We start from the raw sequence: 18,123 nt of genomic DNA, 5'->3' as shown, positions 1-18,123 counted from the left end.
TGTTCCGTTAATAAAACTAGTTTCCAGCATATAATCACAGCTTATAAAAAGTGGTTAATCAAGTCCCTGACTCATTTTGCCCATTTACCTAATTTTCACCATGTGGTCTACATAAATAACTGGGAATTCAGAAATGACTATTTACTGGAAAACATAAATGCGTTTTCTTCCTTGCTAATGTGAAAGATAATTTTTGTCTGTAAAGGTGAATACTGATGTCCCAGTGCTCATATATGGAATGTGCACAACATAGATGAATGTTATATACTAAAGGATTTTGAGATTCATCATTTATTGGATCCTTTTAATCAGTTTTAGTGATACAACAGCACGGCTATCCTGAATCATTGAAAAAGTAGTGGTGTTTCATCTTTACAGCAGTAAAACAGACATCCCTTATACAAGTGCCTTCAATTATGTAATATCAACCTTGGGGGGCATGCATCTTAGCGTTGATATCACTGTAATCATAATTTAGTTTAGATTGCAGATTGCAGCATACACCTATTGTGTCAACATCCATTGTCATTACCTGTTGTGGTTTCCACACATGCTGAATATGAGTTTAGGTGATGCTGTGATCTCTTTCATCTAATTTTTTTGTAGATATGTAAAACATGAACACTACACTTCAGCAAAAGCCAGTGTCAGTGACTGGAATAAAGCCATGGAGCGGTAAAAATTTTTAACATAGTATAACACCCAAATTAATTTAAAGACCAACAGCTGTTAACAGCACCAGAAAGGTGAAATGTTTACTTCTAATAAAAATAGAGATATCAATATTCTGGCAGCAGAAAAACAATACTGTGCATCAGAGATGGTCCAATCCAGTTTTATTCCACGTCCAATATAATTCTGCCATCTGATATAAATAAATATTGGCATTGTGAAATTAGTGGTGGGGCCTTGTGTCCATTTGAGGTTGGATTGAAGTGATTTTAAAAGCTGGTAAAGGCCAGATTCTTTTCATCTTAAAACTTCAAAATTAGCTAACTATCATAATTACCATGACAGCCTAACCCAAGCTTAATTTGCTAGCATGTGTGTGACTCGCAGTGGGAAGTAACTATGCAGTACACATACTTTGCACAGATATTTTGCTTTCAAAGCAAATTCCTATTAACTGTATATAACAAAAGTTAAAAAGTTTGCAAATGGGTAAAAAAAGAGTTTTTTTTATCAACTGCCCTTGTACTTTGCAATTGGTATATGCATTATGTAAGAAATACAAGTTGCTCCATAGATTCAATGAGACTTGCAAATGACATTGCATTACCATTTGACGCCTGTAGCAAAAACATTGCGCTGACAGATTTGTAAATATTGTGTTTGCTGAAAGTGCTGGACTTGACAGATTTGGCAAATTGGCATTCAGACTATGTGGAACTATGGGCTTGATAGACATGAAGCTGTCAGAGTGATCTTTTTTGTTGTTTGCAGCTGCAGCCTGCTCAGACAAGTGCACATAACTGTTCCTGTGTTCAGTCTTCTCTGAGCCACCCGTGTAAATCCTGCCATGAGCCCTAAATTCAAATTTAGTTCATTTTTTTTTTTATATGAAGCCAAATTATAACATCATCTCTACTTGACATAGTTGGGTCATGACCTCACCATATTAGAGGAAGAAACCCGACAATTCCCCTTGAGCAAAATTTTGGCAACAGTGTGGTGGAAAAAAAAAAAAGCTTTTTCGACTAGCAAAAATCTCAGAGAGGACCACAGCGGGTGTTCTACCATCTGCCTGGACCAGCTGGGGACAAGAGAGACTAGAACAGAAGAGCATATCAAAAAATAACCCACAATAAAAACGTACAAATCCCTTGCCTGGGTTCAATTATTCTCTCTTATCCATTTTCTCTTCCCATTTTGACTAACAATCAGTCTACAGGAACTCATTGTAAGCCTTCGCTCCTAGTTTTTCTAATATGCTTGGACTTTACTCTTTAGTTTGAAATAAGTACTCCATTTCAGAGTAATAGAAGTCATTCAAGTGCACATATTGTCCCAGGATTATGTGGGAGAAAAATCTTGACCAGTACAGATGTTCAATCTATGCTGCTGTTATAATTAGCAGAGGTAAAAACATAGTGTGCCTCCTTTTCTGCAACACGAAGTGTCATTGGAGTCCTCCTCTGATCTCCTGGGAATAAGTGTGGAAGTAGTTTCTTTGTTCCTTGCCAGGTGTCACAAACCTTTTTTAAGAAGTCTTTGCCATCACACTTGAAATTGTTTCACATTGCATGTCTGTTTAAGACCTAATGAGAAAAAAATGACAAGAATATAAATTAAAGCTGATAATGCATTTTAATTAAAAACTGTTTTCTGTACATAGATTTGTTGTTGTTCTATTGTGGAAATATGGAATATGATCTATATTTTTGTTTCGATGTAGGCCGTGCTATGTGCATCATTACAGAATAATTCAGCTTTAAGGTTATTTGAAGGAACCAAAAATAATGCAATCAATTATAATACGTATTTAGCCGCGTCAGTATTTTCTGTTGTTGGTCACTTAGTTAACATACTGCACTGAAGAGAGCTGTGAAGCTTTTGTGTTTTATAGTTGTCAGTGGATATAATTTCACCTTGCCTATTACTTGCATATGAGGCCAGTGATACACTTGAGGCAAATGCACAAGTCTTTTCTTCTTTTAATTAGGTCATCAGGAGGACTGAGGCTTGATACACACACGTTTTTAGCTTTACACTTAGAGAGCAAGTGACAACATATGTGTAAAGTTCAGTGTGTTGCTAATATGCTGAGCTTGATTTTGTATCTGCCTATACTTGTATCTCTGGGTGAGGTATTGGTAGAAGCAGCTTCATATAGAAACATCTTGGCAAGGCTCCTATGCATTCTCTTTCATAAACACAGTTCTTGAATTTTAGCAGTACACTAAACACATCGGCAGGTGCACTGGTTCTGCTTCAAGGAGTGTGCTCATATCAGGATGACGGGGTTTGGTATGACCTCCTTGTAGCAAGGCAATTTACATTTTTTTAGTCATACCATCTACTTAGATTTAAAGGTACCTCAACAGAATTCCCAGTCTTAACAATGTACATACTTTATATATATATATATATATATATATATATATATATATATATATATATATATATATATATATATATATATATATATATATATATATGCAACACATTAAAGATGGGTAAATATCATTTATTTTTATTTTATTTTTTTTGCCAAAGTATTTGCTCCCCTATCCAAACTATAGGAATCAGGTGTTCCAATCACTTCCATGGCCATAGGGGTATAGAATCAAGCACTTTGGCATGCAGAGGGGTTTTACAAACATTTGTGAAAGAATGGGTCGCTCTCAGGAGCTCTCGGTGAATTCCAGCGTGGAACTGTGATAAGATGCCACCTGTGCAACAAATCCAGTCGTAAATTTTCCTTGTTCTTAAATGTTCCACAGTCAACTGTCAGCTGTATCATAAGTAAATGGAAGTGCTTGGGAACAACAGCAACTCAGCCACAAAGTGGTAGGCCATGTAAATTGATGGAGCGGGGTCGGCGAATGCTAAAGCACACAATGTGAAGAGGTCTTCAACTTTCTGCAGAGTCAATCACTATACACCCCCAAACTTCATGTGGCCTTCAGATTAGCTCAAGAACAGTGCGCAGAGAGCTTCATGGAATGAGTTTCCATCGTCAAGCAGCTGCATCCAAGCCATAAATCACCAAGTGCAATGCAAAGTGTCAGATGCAGTGGTGTACAGCACGCCACCGCTGACTCCAGAGCAGTGGAGATGCGTTCTCTCAAATCATGCTTCTCCAACTTGAAATCTGATGGACGACTCTGTGTTTGGTGGTTGGCAGGAGAACGGTACTTGTCTCACTACATTGTGCCAAGTGTAAAGTTTGGTGGAGGGAGGGATATATATATATATTCTTGCAGGATCTGGGATGGACTGACGAGTTGCAGCTGATCTGGTAGATTAAGATTGGCATCCTTCCACTGTCTTTTAAAGTTTGCAAAATCTCAAATTGATTCAGAAATGGCATTTCATCACAAGTCCTCCAGAGAGATGGTGATACAGTAGTTTTGAGCAATAACTCCTCTGTGTTGTTCACTAGTAAATAAAATAATATTACAAAAGTAAATATATCATTGATCTCTTTTGCCTATGGTGTCTTGGAGGCAATGAAAAGTAGTGCTTTTTCCAGTTATCCCATCTACTGGACTCCAATATGCATGTTTTTTCATCTGCTTGTATTACCTACAATCTGCTGTCTAAATCCTGTGCAGAAATAAAGCAAATGGTACTTAAAAATTTTACTTTTTTGAAAAAAAATAAAAATGTAAATTACGTGACTCTGTTTTATTCTTACTCTGTGTTTATGCCATGCTTGCTGCAGTACTCTTCTCACACATCAGGCACCATTGCTGAGAAGGTACCGCTGATTCACAGAATAAATGGAAGCAGATGAAGTTATAAACTTCATTAACAGACATAGCTTTCATCTTTTATGTAAACAGATCAAAACAAACACTAAAAAAAACTATTCCTCTACCTCTTGTTTAAAACTTGCACCAAATCAAAGCTAAACTATTGAGGCACTTATATGTTACATCTGTCTGTGAGATGCTTTTAATGAGTTCATCTGTTCACTCCTAATGCTAACTATATGTGCATGTTTGATGTCCTTTTTTAGACACACATCAAGTCCAAAGCTAAAATGATAAAAATTAATCTATTAAAACTTGTTAAACTTAGTGCTGTTCTAATTTCCAGTTATGGTGAAAGTAAATCAGGAGCACCCTATAATAAAGTTTATATTTTAGAATAGTAGAGAATAGGATTTGTCCTTGTTTTACACAGTGAAAACTGTTTTGCTGGCCTTATTTGGCTGTATGAATATCACTTGCATACATATGCAAAAATAATAATACACTAAGTAATGGAAAAAACAAAGGTTAGCCGCAGTCAGCATATTTACCACATTCTGTCCATGATGTGTCTTCCAGCGACAATGTCAGGTGATGGTCAGGTGAAATGAATGTTGACTTTAAAAGGAAGAGCCACCACCTGTTGAGTCTCTTTTGTAACACTGTCTCCTTTCCAAATCCATGTTCAGGGTGTTACTACAAAACTGTGCGCTTCTTCCCATCCATCGTCAATTCTCTACTGGGTTTGGGTCAAACCATAACCTATCCCAGTATCCGTGTGTCTCATGTTTTTTCTGACAGAAATGAACTGATTTTATCGTTCTTTGATAAAAATTGATTTGAGTTTGTTGGGTTTGGTTTGAACCATTTGCCAGATGGGAGTGGAGGAAAAAAGAATGTGTCTGGGTAGAGTAGACTCTGTTGCAATGGTGCCCGCTTTCTGTCAGAGTCTGCTGGTTTAAATATTGGTCAGTAAGGGCAGCTGTCATCCAGTAACTCGTTCTGCTGACCTTACCACCCACTGCAGGTTCTTCCTGTTCTCCCTAGAGCAGCTTACGAACCACACAGTGCACCAGAAGGCTCTCTATCACTGACCTGACCTGCAGAAGTTTGTGAGAAGCTGGTGATTTTTTTATTTTATTATTCTCCTCGCCATGTACGAGAGATTCCCTGAAGTCCATAATTCTTCTTTCACCTTTCAGATGTTGAGGTCCGAGTTATTTTTCCAGAACCAAACTGTCAAGTATTAGACCTCCTCTCTGTAGGCCAACTCATTATTATCAGAAATCAGACTTGACTGTGGTGTTGATGAAGTGAAGGGCGGAGCAGTCATGTATGAATATTGAATAAGTAAACAATCGTCATGACACACACGCCAGGTGTCATTTGTTCGGGATGAGGGTTGATGATGTATGCCTAACCATCTGGACTGTGGTCTGTTCATGAGAAAATCCAAAATCCACAAGCACAGTGAACTGCCCAGGCCCAGGTCGCTCTGTCTAATAACCCGTTTTTCAGGATTAACGGTGTTAAAGGTGGAACATAAGTCCACACACAGCATCCTGGTGTAAGTGTTGTCCTTCTCTGGGTGGGTCAGGTCTGTGTGGAAAGCTGTTATTACTGCATCATCTGATGACCTCTTTGCTCTGTATGCAAATTGATGTTAGTCATGGTCAGCAGGAGGAGCAGCTTTAATGTGTGGGAGGATAGGTCTTTTAAAACATTTGGTGATGATTGGGGTGAGAGCAACTAGGTGATATCTTTTTTTGGACAGTTAACTGTTTTTTTCAGTACTGTAATTATTGTACCAGACCTCACGTAGTGAAGTAGGGATGGCATCTAGAACCACAGCCTTTGTTGTGTTGTCTCTCTGCAGGCTGGATTTGAGCTGGTGTTGGCTCCTTCCCATCTGTCTCCACTCATTGAGTGTGAGTCACTGTGTTTTCTTGGTTGAAGCGAGAGAAAGAGTGGTTCTGAGTGTCCGGGAGGGTACTGTCCATGGTCCTGGTGTCACTTGAACTGTCCTTGTTTTTAGCCAGAAAAACTGGCAAAAAGGCCCAGATCTACCATACCAGGCACGATCCCAGGTGTCCAAGATCCAAGGCCCCAGAAACCATCAAGCGTCTTACAGCCTGGTGTAAGATACTAGCAGGCATTAAGTCATTGAAGTCATTGATTTGCAGTATTCACTCCTTCTGAACGTGCTTGAAGCCACAGTTGACAGTCGCTTGTATTGTGTTGTTGATTTTGCAGCAATCTCTCATACTGAGCATGCATGTAGCTACAGTGGAGAAGAAAACCCCCTTTTAACAGGAAGAAGCCTCCAACAGAACCAGGTTCAATGTGAGCGATCATCTGCCACGACCAACTGGAGATTGGAGAATGTACTTTTATAGCACTTTAACTTGTCCGAGGACCCCAAAACACTTCAATCATTCACCCATTTACACACACATTCACACCCTGGTGGCGGTGAGCTATGTGAGGAGCCACAGCTGCCCTGGGGCAGACTGACAGAAATGAGGCTGCCATCGGCGTCACTAGGCACTCTGACCATCACCAGCAGGCGATTCAGGTGGAGTGTCTTGCCCAAGGACACAACGACTGAGACGGTCGGCAACCCGCCAATTGCAGGACGAACTCCCTAACTCCTGCGCCACTGTCAAGAGCTGTACCTGCATTTGGCCTATCTGATTCCCTTCCTCAGCTTCCACTGAGTTTCTTTGTAGGACTGCAGGTCCCCAGATTTTAAAGCAGCATGTCATGTTCTGAGAAGCGCTTTTAGGTTTGCTGGTGATCTGTGGTTGTTTTGTTTTGGTTTTGAAAGACAAAACTCAAATGGTGCATCCCCTCCATCTATGTGTTTCCCTTCTTTCCCTTTTTCACATTCTATCACCTTTTCTCTCTGTGTTCTGTTGCCCTGGTAACAGTAACCGACTGAGACCCCGAGGTTTGAGGAGCATAAAAAGTGCTGAAGGGAAAGGATAATAGGATAACCTTCTTCATTTGTGTGCTCTTAAGTCCTTGTATGTGCATATATGAATTCTTTATGGAAGTGATGACTTTTTCTTGAACACATACCTAAATGAGTGTGTTTACATGGTAAGCTTTTATAGATTGCATTATGACAAATTGTTTAAAAAAATTAGAGTGGTTATACTTCAGTGGCAATTGAAAAACATAATTCCAGGATTGTCCACCAGTCTCCAGGGAAATTTCCCCCCTTCTTGAGTCAGGGCTGGGGACAAGCACAAGGGTTTATCATACACATGGTGGTAAATGCTTATTTGAAAGGATGCCTGAATCTGTTATGTTAAAACCAGACAATACCAATCTCAAAATGAAGAGAAACCACCTACAAATACTTTGTTTCCCCGTTATTTTTTTCTGTTTCTCATCCCTTCATATCAATTATTAGGTTACTCTGATTCGTTTATCCATTACTTTTCTGTGATTTTTAGTACACACATACATCCCATTGCCTTCTAACAATAAATATGCTGAAATTGATGATTCTGATGAATGATAGTCGCACAAAGCTGACCTGGAGAGTGTGGAATTGTGCCAGCCCCCAGAATATTGTCTGCTGCTAGAGCTAGATGCTCATTGAATGAGTTGTTTGCCTAGCAACATTTCCTGCCCTTAAGCTTTTGAGTTGTTACATGGTGTCCTCCACAGTTAATGGCACCACTAGTTATGTAAAACAAAACATAATAAATCATTCTTTTATAGAAGCAACATAAAATCATGCTTAAAAAAATCCTGCAGTTTTCCAATTCAACTCATTTATGAGCTGGTATATATTCTTTAGTTTATAAAATCTTGAATAGAAATGGTTTTATGCTTTATTTGGTTTTTACAAAAACATAAAAAGTTTAGCATGATCAAATTGCTAATTAAGGAACAATCACTCCTACCTTCTGATTATAATTTTTTTTTTATCTCCATATTAAAATGTAGATGTGATAAAATGTAGAGGCTATTCTATTGTTTTTAAGAGAGCAACCCTCAAAGCCAGCAGGAGATTAAACACTAATTTCTCAGACTGTAATGGTGTTTTTTCTCATTTCTTTTTCTGTTAATTAAATTTTTTGTCATTGTCTATGAGGGGGCAGGGTGTTTGTCAGGATAACCTCTTGTACAGACATGTAAAGCTGTCAGGGACACAGCATAAGTGTATCTGGCCCGTGAGACAATTTCTCATATCGGTTTTTAACGGCTAGCCAGGCAGTTATGCACAACCTGTACTTGTGGGAGAGTCAATTGGCCAAGAATAGACAAAGCAACTCACCCATGTTGTTGTGCTCATTTTACTGGTAAACTTAGCATGCTGCACAATCCAGATGGAACTTTTATAACTAACCTGTGACAGCGCGTTGGAAAGGCAAATTATGACTGTCAGCCTGCACAATTTTCCCCCTTGATGATGCCTAAACTCCATTGCTAACCTTCACTAATCCTTTGCATTTATCCGGGCACATACCTGTATGATCAGCTGTTCTTGGTGAAGGTGAATGAGATGGTGGCCAAAAATAGAATCAGCATTATTTGGCCATGATTGTATGCACAATCAAGTGATTTAACTCTGGTCACTCTGCACTCATAACATACAGACATTTGGTTTACAATATAGAAACGGTGTCCATTGTGTTCCTCAGACTGATTGAGGAAACTGTCTCTGTGGTTGTTTGCTTTTGCAACAATGCCAACCTGAAAGTAAAAGTCTAAACAGTTTGTGTGTTGGATGTGTGGTGTCTTCAGGGATGTTGGCAGCCTGTTTTTGTGATCCTACACAAGTAAAAGTTCTGGATGGACAGAAGCCCACTTACTCATGAAAACTAGCCCTAAATACGGTAATGATTACGTTTCATGAAGATATGGTTCTAAACACAGCATAAAGAGCAGAGGAAATTAATTTTATGTTATTGTCGATTGTTTGCATTTTCTGTGCAATAAAAAGTCATAAAAATATTCCTCAGTTTTTTTATTTGTATTCTGTTTTAGCTGGAATATTCAAATTCATATTTCTGATCAAATCTGGTATTTCACTTTTATGAATGATCATTAATGCTGTTTCCCCAACAACATTGTCCATCTGTAAGTATAAAGATCCTTTTGTGATCATCCTTGCCTTTAAGATCTTTATAGGTATGACCACTTCCTAGAAATATTTTGTGTAATCCTGTTGATTCTTTTCATTTAGTTCTCTTCAAATAGCTCTTTAAATATCAAAAAAGGTTCAATTATTGAGCATTTGGACTGCTTGTTTACCCTCCTCTTGACACTAATGATAGCAGATGGGTTGTACTAGCAGCTATTAATGATTTAGGAACCAAATTAGGAACATCTGTGTTGTTTGAAATGTGACTTGGAAGAGGAATTCAGACATTCACCCAGTAGACAACACTCATGATAGGATCATGATTTTTATTTACAATTCTTTGTCCTGCAGAGTTTTTTTTCAACCTTTCCAACATGTGTAAAACTCACATTATATATACCTTAAATATGTTTTGTTAACTTGCCTTTGAACTGGAATTATTTTTGCAGTGATATGTCGACCAGAAAGAGAATGTTTTGATAGGGTGAAGAGCAGGACGGGGGACAAAAGTGACTTTTTGATTGCACCTGGTTTGAATGGACAAAGGCTACACTTCTCTTTAGCCGCTGCTGTTCACTGACAGGTCCACTCTTTACAAAGCTGTTGCGGTAGCACTTGGCCGACAGCTGCAGGCTTCACTTCAAGATAAATGAAAAGGACTATAACAAGAGCCTGGTCCTGAGCTGCCAGTGATAGAAGTACACGGGCTCATGTACACACTGGCACATAAAAACACATATAATGGCACGCAACTCCATTGCTCCCAGAAGCTTTCAAAACAAGAATATGTAACCAAGCACAAAGCAATTCATTTCACAGATTTAGACTTGTGTCTTCTTTGTGTTCTGTTAAATACCACACAATTGTGCCTCACAGCAACACCAGAAGAACAAGGTAATCTTTGTAAGCCATTTTGAAAATATATCTCCCAAGTAAAACAGTCGAGGAAAATGAGTGTGCGTTCACCAGCATTTCCCCACTCGCTGCCCTTTACAAGTATGCACCATTGTCTGTTCGCCTATGCTTGTACCTTAACAAAAGCAAAAATCCATTTTCTGCCCCTTTCCCTCCTCAGCTAGAACCTATTTCTCAATCAAAGTCACCCCAAGGGCCTCATTGTCCAGACCCTTGCACTACCTTGTTATCATCAGCCTTGGCAGACCTGGATTGGGCCCTCGTGACGCAACTGCAAATATTGGCATTACCTTTCTAATCACATTTCGTTCCTGGAAATGTCAAGAAAGGAGGGGGGGGGGGGCATGTGTGCTTACAGTTGACTTATGAGGCTGAAATGTGAACCTGTTATTTGTCTCTGATGAAAGAGCCATAATATGTTTAGGGTAGATGTATTGGGGTCTGTTTGTGGGAGTAATGCAATCTCTCCTGTTTAAGCACTACTAATTGAGCACAGTAATGAATAAGCAATGCTGCATTGTCATTGGGAAAAGATGTTTGGCTACAATGTAAATGCTGTGCATCATGCAAATCCGGCTTCATTTCAAAAGTGGGACGGCACAACCTATTATTTTATTTCAAATTTATTTCCAACATCTGGGGAATTTTAGAGAATTTTAAAACTCTTAGATTTCCTTAATGCTATACTTTAAATTTTTATATGTACATTTTGCTGCTATGCAGAGCATTTTTTTTGTAATTTGTGTTTTTATTGTTTGAATGGTAATGGCATAGAATATAATTGATCAAAGATTGCTGTGGTCTGCTCTTAAATTAGTTTGTAAAATGCAAAACATCCACAACCAAAGGCCATGATCAAATAAACACTATTTCTTATTTTACCTTAAGGAATACAATGTTTATGTAGAAAAAAAATAGACCCTCAAAATATGAAACTGTTTTCATATGGAAATCTAAAACATTTTACATATGACTATACTTGCCAGTGGTCATTTGGACTTAAAGCCTACTGGGAATTTTGGATTATATATTTTTTTTAAATTGCACAAGTGAGTTAATTATGCTAATTTAATTCAGTCCAATTGCAAATGTTAACTATAGCTTTACACATAATATTATTACAATTTACCGCTTAAGCCTGTGATGTACAGAGAGGATTAGAAGTAGGACATGTATATTGTTTATTTTTCTAGTTAGGATTTACATTTGTACTACATCGTCATTAATCAAAGAGCACTTTCTTTGAAGTCCGAGAAACGGATATATGCAGAAAATCGTAATTTCTTTCAAAAGGCGTCTTTTGGAATGGTACCTTTGGAAAAAAAATGGCTTTGCTCTGCATCTGTTACATATTTATAAACATCTTTCCCTGTAGAGCTGAAAAGTAATTTATCACCATAATCTATGATATCGATGCAGAGTCCATCCTTCACCATAGGCCATGAGAGAGATATAAGGGTATATGTTCTGTCACTTTTTAATCCGATTTTGATGGATTAAAAGTGGGCGGGGCGATTAAAAAGGGGCGGGGCTTATTTTTTAATTGACCTTTTAGGTGATCACATGATTGTCACGTGACCCTGCTCGTGACCCTCATGTGACACCCTATCATTGACCCCTACCGTGACCTCCATATGACCCCACCACGTGACCCCTCATGTGACACCCCCTTCCCTCCCGTGACCTCCACATGATCCTACCACGTGACTCTCACAAAAAAAAAGTCCCTCCCACCCTCACCCCGCCCCCCGGTCGCCGCAGTCATAATATAAGGTCCTTTTCTCAAGCATGGATAGTGATTCACTCCTTTTCAACATGGCGTTCGAAACAAGCAAGCAAGAACCTATCATTTCTGACACACCCGTCACGACCTACAACTATCAGGATGGTGATGGGCAAGCTCAGCAGACCCCTCGCAAGGTAATGCTGTCTCTATGCAGAACTCAGATGCCTCCGACCCTACCTCTGCAAGAAGAATGGTCTTTGGAATCCTATGGAGCTCGCGGTAAATGGGGATACCTCTTCAAGTACGAAACCGGCGAAATGTGTCTGTATCAGCTGGATCAAGAAACCGACAAGCTGCAACCTATCCACTCCTTGTGCATGCTAACGTCAAACGATTGGGCTGTTCTGAGACTCGTCCTGCTCCGCAAACTAAACCCTGAAGATACGTACGACGCAGGCCCCAAAGACTCGTACTTGACATACCCCGTTGTGAATCTAGAAACCCGCGACGCAATCAAGGATTCACCCGCTGCTAAACGTCACAAGCGGGCTCATCAGGAAACCGAGGATGGAATCATGGATTCACCCGCCGCTAAACGCTGCATGCAGGCGTTGACCCACTTGAACGAGACTGACACAGACTCGACAAATAGGATCTTCTCAGCCACATGGGAATCAAAGACGGGGGTTACCGGCCGATGGTTTTTCCGCGCAACTCTGAGACAGGCTCAAGATAAAACAACCCCGGTTATTTTCGTGCTCGACTATTATAATGCAGACTGCGGCGTGTTTAGACCCTTGTTAACCATTCCCTTCGACGCATGGCGTGACAAGATGACTGCAATAGCAGACCAGATCTCAACGCTGTTTCGGGACTGTCGCAACTGGAGAGACGTTTTGGGGATCAAGAAAGTGCTAGCTTTTTGAGCCTGCCCCCTTCACAAAGGCAGATACCGCCCCCTTCAACGTTAACCACACCCCTTCTCAGTATATATTCTGATCGGGACTCTATGCAACTCCACTGACCAGACTTTTAGCATCTAAAACCATGAGTAACTACGTGGTTGAAAGAACTACTCCAACATCACCGCAGCATGGCTCTCCGGACAGCGACAAATTCTTCCCGGGACCGTACCACCCGCCTTCACCCTCGCCAACCCCTGAATCCTCTCACGAAAGCGACACAGACAGCGAGAGTCTTCTGACGGGGCTGCAGAGGCATACCGTCTACTGGTCCAGACCCCCCGGAGGTGTGAGACTACGGCCCGAGTTCTTATTTTTTTCCAATAAGATTTCTGGACTTCCAGCCAGGCTTCCCGCCATGCCATCACTGTCAGAGACCCAGGAGGAAGATTCACAAGCGTTGAATCTTCCACCCTCCCCGGACCGTTCTCAGTCCGAGTACTCACAGCTCCAGGACTCACAACTTCCCTCGGGCCAAGGAGATGCAGCATCCCCGCCCCCATCGCCGCGTGAGGATACGCTGCTTCCATCCAGCCAAGGAGAGACTGACACTGGGGCGGATGAATACGACGGATGGATCCGCTTCGGGTTCATCAAAGCGGTGAAAACAGTGGTGCACCATCTTTTAAGCGCCGCCATCGAAAAGTACATGCGTGATAAATGTTACGGCTGCATTTATGACCGCCCTAGTCAGAGAGAGCATGAATGTTTGGAGCAGCTTGAGGATGGGTTCTTTGAAAGCAATTACTATCGTGTAATGCGAGTGCTTTGTAACGCACGCTTCATCGATGCCGTTCAACGGTTTTTAGTCGCTCGCAACATCCACCAAGACAACGACACAGTCAACGCCGTCGCACAAGCTTACTTGTACGAATTGACGATGGTCAAACGGGTGCATGACCACATCAACGAGGTGTATAATCAGCTGGTTGAAGAAAACTATGAATTAAAAGATCAACTTGAAACCATCACGCAGTACTGGCGGGGGGCTTGAAACCAATGCATGCATGTTTTCTCCAGTCTTTCTCTTTATATATTAAAGTAGCAATTTCTAAAATGAGTTTGTGATATATTAAATGAGTGTTTTTTAACATTGAGTGTGTGATATATTAAAGTAGTATTTTCTGAAATTAGTTTGTGATATTGTATTAAAAGAATGTCTTTCTTTTTATCTAACCAATGAGTGTTTTTTACATTGAGTTTGTGATATATTAAAGTAGTATTTTCTGAAATTAGCTTGTGATATATGAAATGATTGTTGTTTACAATGAGTTTGTGATATAATAAATGCATATTAATAATAAAAAATATATAAAACCCAACCACATTCTTTCTACACTTTTCTTTCAACTAGAAAAAAAAAAATCTGTTACAACCATGGCGTGGGAAGTAAAATGGCACCACTCGTCATTCTTGTTTCTAACAGTGTTTTGAAACTCCAAATGGCTAGGAGCACCATGTATTTGTTATATGTTAAGCAGCAAACTTGCAGGCTGTACCCTGTCTTTCTGAGTTACCACCCTTAGATTTTTCGCCCCACCGGTCAAAATGGTCAAGTGGAAATTACTCACGGGCTGGTGAACAAGAAAACTGAGTTGTAAGTAATCTGCGTCCATCTACCTCTAGTTTTGAGTTTCAAGCTAAATTTGTACCATTCTTGAATTGAAGTTGAAGAGAAATTATTTTTTAAATGGCCCCTGGAAATAGTTTAGGCACTCCTACCTTGGCCCGTTGCCTACTAGGTAATCCCGTGGAGGCTGTGTGGACAACTAAGATAACATCCGCAGGTATTATTATTATCACAACACATGGCAAGGCAAGGCAAATTTATTTATATAGCACAATTCAGTACAAAGACAATGCAAAGTGCTTTACATGATTAAAATATAGCAAAAATAAAACAGAATAAAAGCAAGTAGGAATAAAATGTAGATAGAAAATAGAACAAAAAAAGCGGTGATTCAGTTAACTAGAACAGTTGAAGGCAATCCTAAACAAATGTGTTTTTAATGTTGATTTCTAAAGTCTTCCTGTTGCAAAACATTAGTTAATTAAAATTTAATATAGGCTTATTTTCCTCTCATTACTTGATGTCTGAAAACACTACATATCTTTTTTCTAATACCGACTACTTTTTATGCAAATTATGATAATTTTGTTAGTAGTTCATAAGATAAAACCAATCAAGCAAATACTTCTAAGTAGTGTATAAACATGTTGAAGAACTTTTGCAACGGTATATTTCTTTTCTAAAATAAAACTTGGTAGAAACTGTCATGGTTTAGTTTTTTAGTCCGGCTTTTTTCCTGTTTTTTTTTCAGTTCCTCTTCTCACTCAGTTTACCCTCCAGGTTCGTGCGGGTAATTATGTGTCTGATTCATTTTTAGTTGAAAACGGCACCCCTCAGGGGAGTTAGTCCAGTACTATTTTCTATTATGATAAACCTGACATAGGAAAATCCCTTTTTGCAGATGACGGGGCAATTTGGAAAAGAGGAAGGAATATGTTGTAAAGAAAGTTCAGGATGCTATTGATTGTAGTGGAAGATTGGTCTTTGAAATAAGGGATTTAAGTTATCTGTTGAGAAATCTCAATGTTTTTCACGAGAAAGAAAGTCAAATTTGTCTGAAATTGTATAAACAAAGATTAGAAAGGGTAAAAGGTTTTAAATTCTTGGGTTTGATAGTTTGCTTACGTGGAAACTATTCAATACTAAGAAAGTATTGAATATTATGAGGTGTTTAACAGGAGGTGTATGGGGAGCTGATTGTATGGCGTTGAAAAATGTATATATTGCATTAGTTAGATCAGTTCTAGATTACGGTGGTATTGTTTTTGATTCGGTTCATCATTAAAAAGGTTGGACATAAGGGTTAGGGTTAGTAAAATCGAGGTTGGAGAAATGCCATTAAGTCTTAGAAGGAAACAGTTGAGGGTAAATTATTGGGCTCAACTGTCAAAAAGAAACACGTCTAACAAAAAGAATACTAATTGAAAGTTGGGAAAATAGTAAAATTAAAAAGGAGGTATTTAGTAAGGGAATTATTCAGATAATTGAGGAGTTAGGAATCGATAACTGGGGCGTTAGTCTACCTTAATGCCAGCTATACCATCATGGTTACTACCTCAACCTAGTGTTGATCTTTCTTTATTAAAAAAAGATTAGTTCAAGCAATAACGTGTTAAGTATACAAGCTTATGTGAACACTTTGATACAGAAGAGATATGGGTAATATGTACATGTATTCACGGATGGGTAAAAAAATCCAGAGAATGGAAAAACAAGCTGTGCTTTTGACATTCCTGAATTAAAAGTTAAGGTGTTTAAAACTGAATATTTGTCAGTTTATGCAGCATATTACTGGGAAGCATCCATAGTTTCAGCATTCCAGAAACTGTGGAACATGTGCTGTTTGAGTGTATTAAATACTCAAATCAAAGAATGGATCTAAGGAATGGAACAAGAAGGAATCAAACAACTGAACATTACAAATATCTTCTCAAATAAATACGGAAAGATTGTGCTTAAGATCATGTCATCTTATCTACAACAAACTGGACTAAAACTAACGATTTAAGGAAAAGTAACTAAAGATCAAGTAGGCGGAGATAATGCATTATTTGATTGCAAGACACCGGTAAAAAAAAAAAGAAGAAGAAGCTCACCCTCCACTCCCTCAGCAATCTGTCACACCTGTTGGGCACTAATCAGTCAGAAGTAAAAGTATAGGTACCTCTCCAAAATATGACTTTGGTAAAAGTCCAAGTCACTGACTGAAATGTTACTTGAGTTAAAGTATCTGAAATGTCTTATGTATGAAAATTACTGTAAAAATAGATGTATTTAATGTAATAAAAAGTAAGAAGTAAAACAAAGCAAATGCAGTTTGAATGACATTTTAGTAAACTTTAAAAGTCAAATTTACTTGAAATAATATAAACACCCAAGTGCAGGAGAAATTAGACAGAAAACACAACCTTTTTGTAAGCTTTCAGTTTTCCTTCTTCAAGTAAGGTCAGTGCTATATACTTTAAAATTGTACACAACCAAGTGCAGGTAAAATTTAGACCAGGGGGTGTATACTAAGAACATGGTTAATTGATAAACCAGGTCCAGCCAACCTACAGGAAGTGGTAAACCTGCTAATAGATACACCTGCAGGTTATCATTTAGTTAAGAAAACTCTCTGCTATTAGATGCTTTACCTATACCACAAGGTTAATTTAACCTGCCCTACCACTGAACCAGCTTCTTATCCTGTTGGTGGTGATGAACAAGGCCAGGCAAGTCCCGACTTTGTTGCAGTCAATCAGTAGGTGGGGTCAAAACACTTGCGAGTCTGCCTGTGATTCCGAACGGGAATCACTGGCGAGTCTCTCTTTTTGTAACGAGTAACTAAACCAAACATTGAACATGTATTGGAGTAAAAGTATGCAATTAAGATCAGAAATATAGTGAGGTAAAAGTTATCAAAAAATGTTATACTTGAGAAAAGTATAACATTCTCCAAAATATACTTAAGTACAGTAGTGAAGTATTTTTATTTCGTTACTATACAACACTGGTTAAAATTGTAATTCTAATCTTGTTTTGGACACTTGTCGATGCTGAATTCCAGGGGCAGACACTAGAAGTTCATAAATTTAAAATCATGGCTAGTGCTGATAAATACTTATGAGTCAAATCACTTTTAAAAAGTAGAGATTTGGAACGTTGTATATATTTAAAAGCATTAATAACTGAATTTGCATTGCCAAAGGGATCAGAAAGAAAACAAAAGTCTGAAATAAGATAATAACCTATGTATCGATGAGGCACATTGTACTCCCTGGGAGACATTTTGCTTGGTATTTTGGTTATTTCTTTGTTAAAGTTTTAATTTGCTTTAATTTTTTTTGCATTCCCGGTGATTAACTACATTCAAGGTAGTTCTGAAAAATAAATTTAAAGTAGGAGATGTTTCTCCGAGTGATAGCCCGTCAGTTTAGGCTGACGACCAT

General features: G+C 38.8%; 1 protein-coding gene across 1 annotated transcript in view; it reads left to right on the top strand.

Annotated features, from left to right (window-relative positions):
- The window catches only part of LOC118556276 (astrotactin-2-like), a gene marked incomplete at its 3' end in the record, with an annotated part of 301,412 nt that overhangs the window by 98,577 nt on the left and 184,712 nt on the right, over window positions 1-18,123 (top strand). The gene's annotated exons all lie outside the window — the stretch shown is intronic.

The sequence above is a fragment of the Fundulus heteroclitus genome, unplaced genomic scaffold (genome assembly GCF_011125445.2).
Source record: "Fundulus heteroclitus isolate FHET01 unplaced genomic scaffold, MU-UCD_Fhet_4.1 scaffold_177, whole genome shotgun sequence".
NCBI lineage: Eukaryota > Metazoa > Chordata > Actinopteri > Cyprinodontiformes > Fundulidae > Fundulus > Fundulus heteroclitus.
This window is presented reverse-complemented; position numbering and strand designations above follow the sequence as displayed.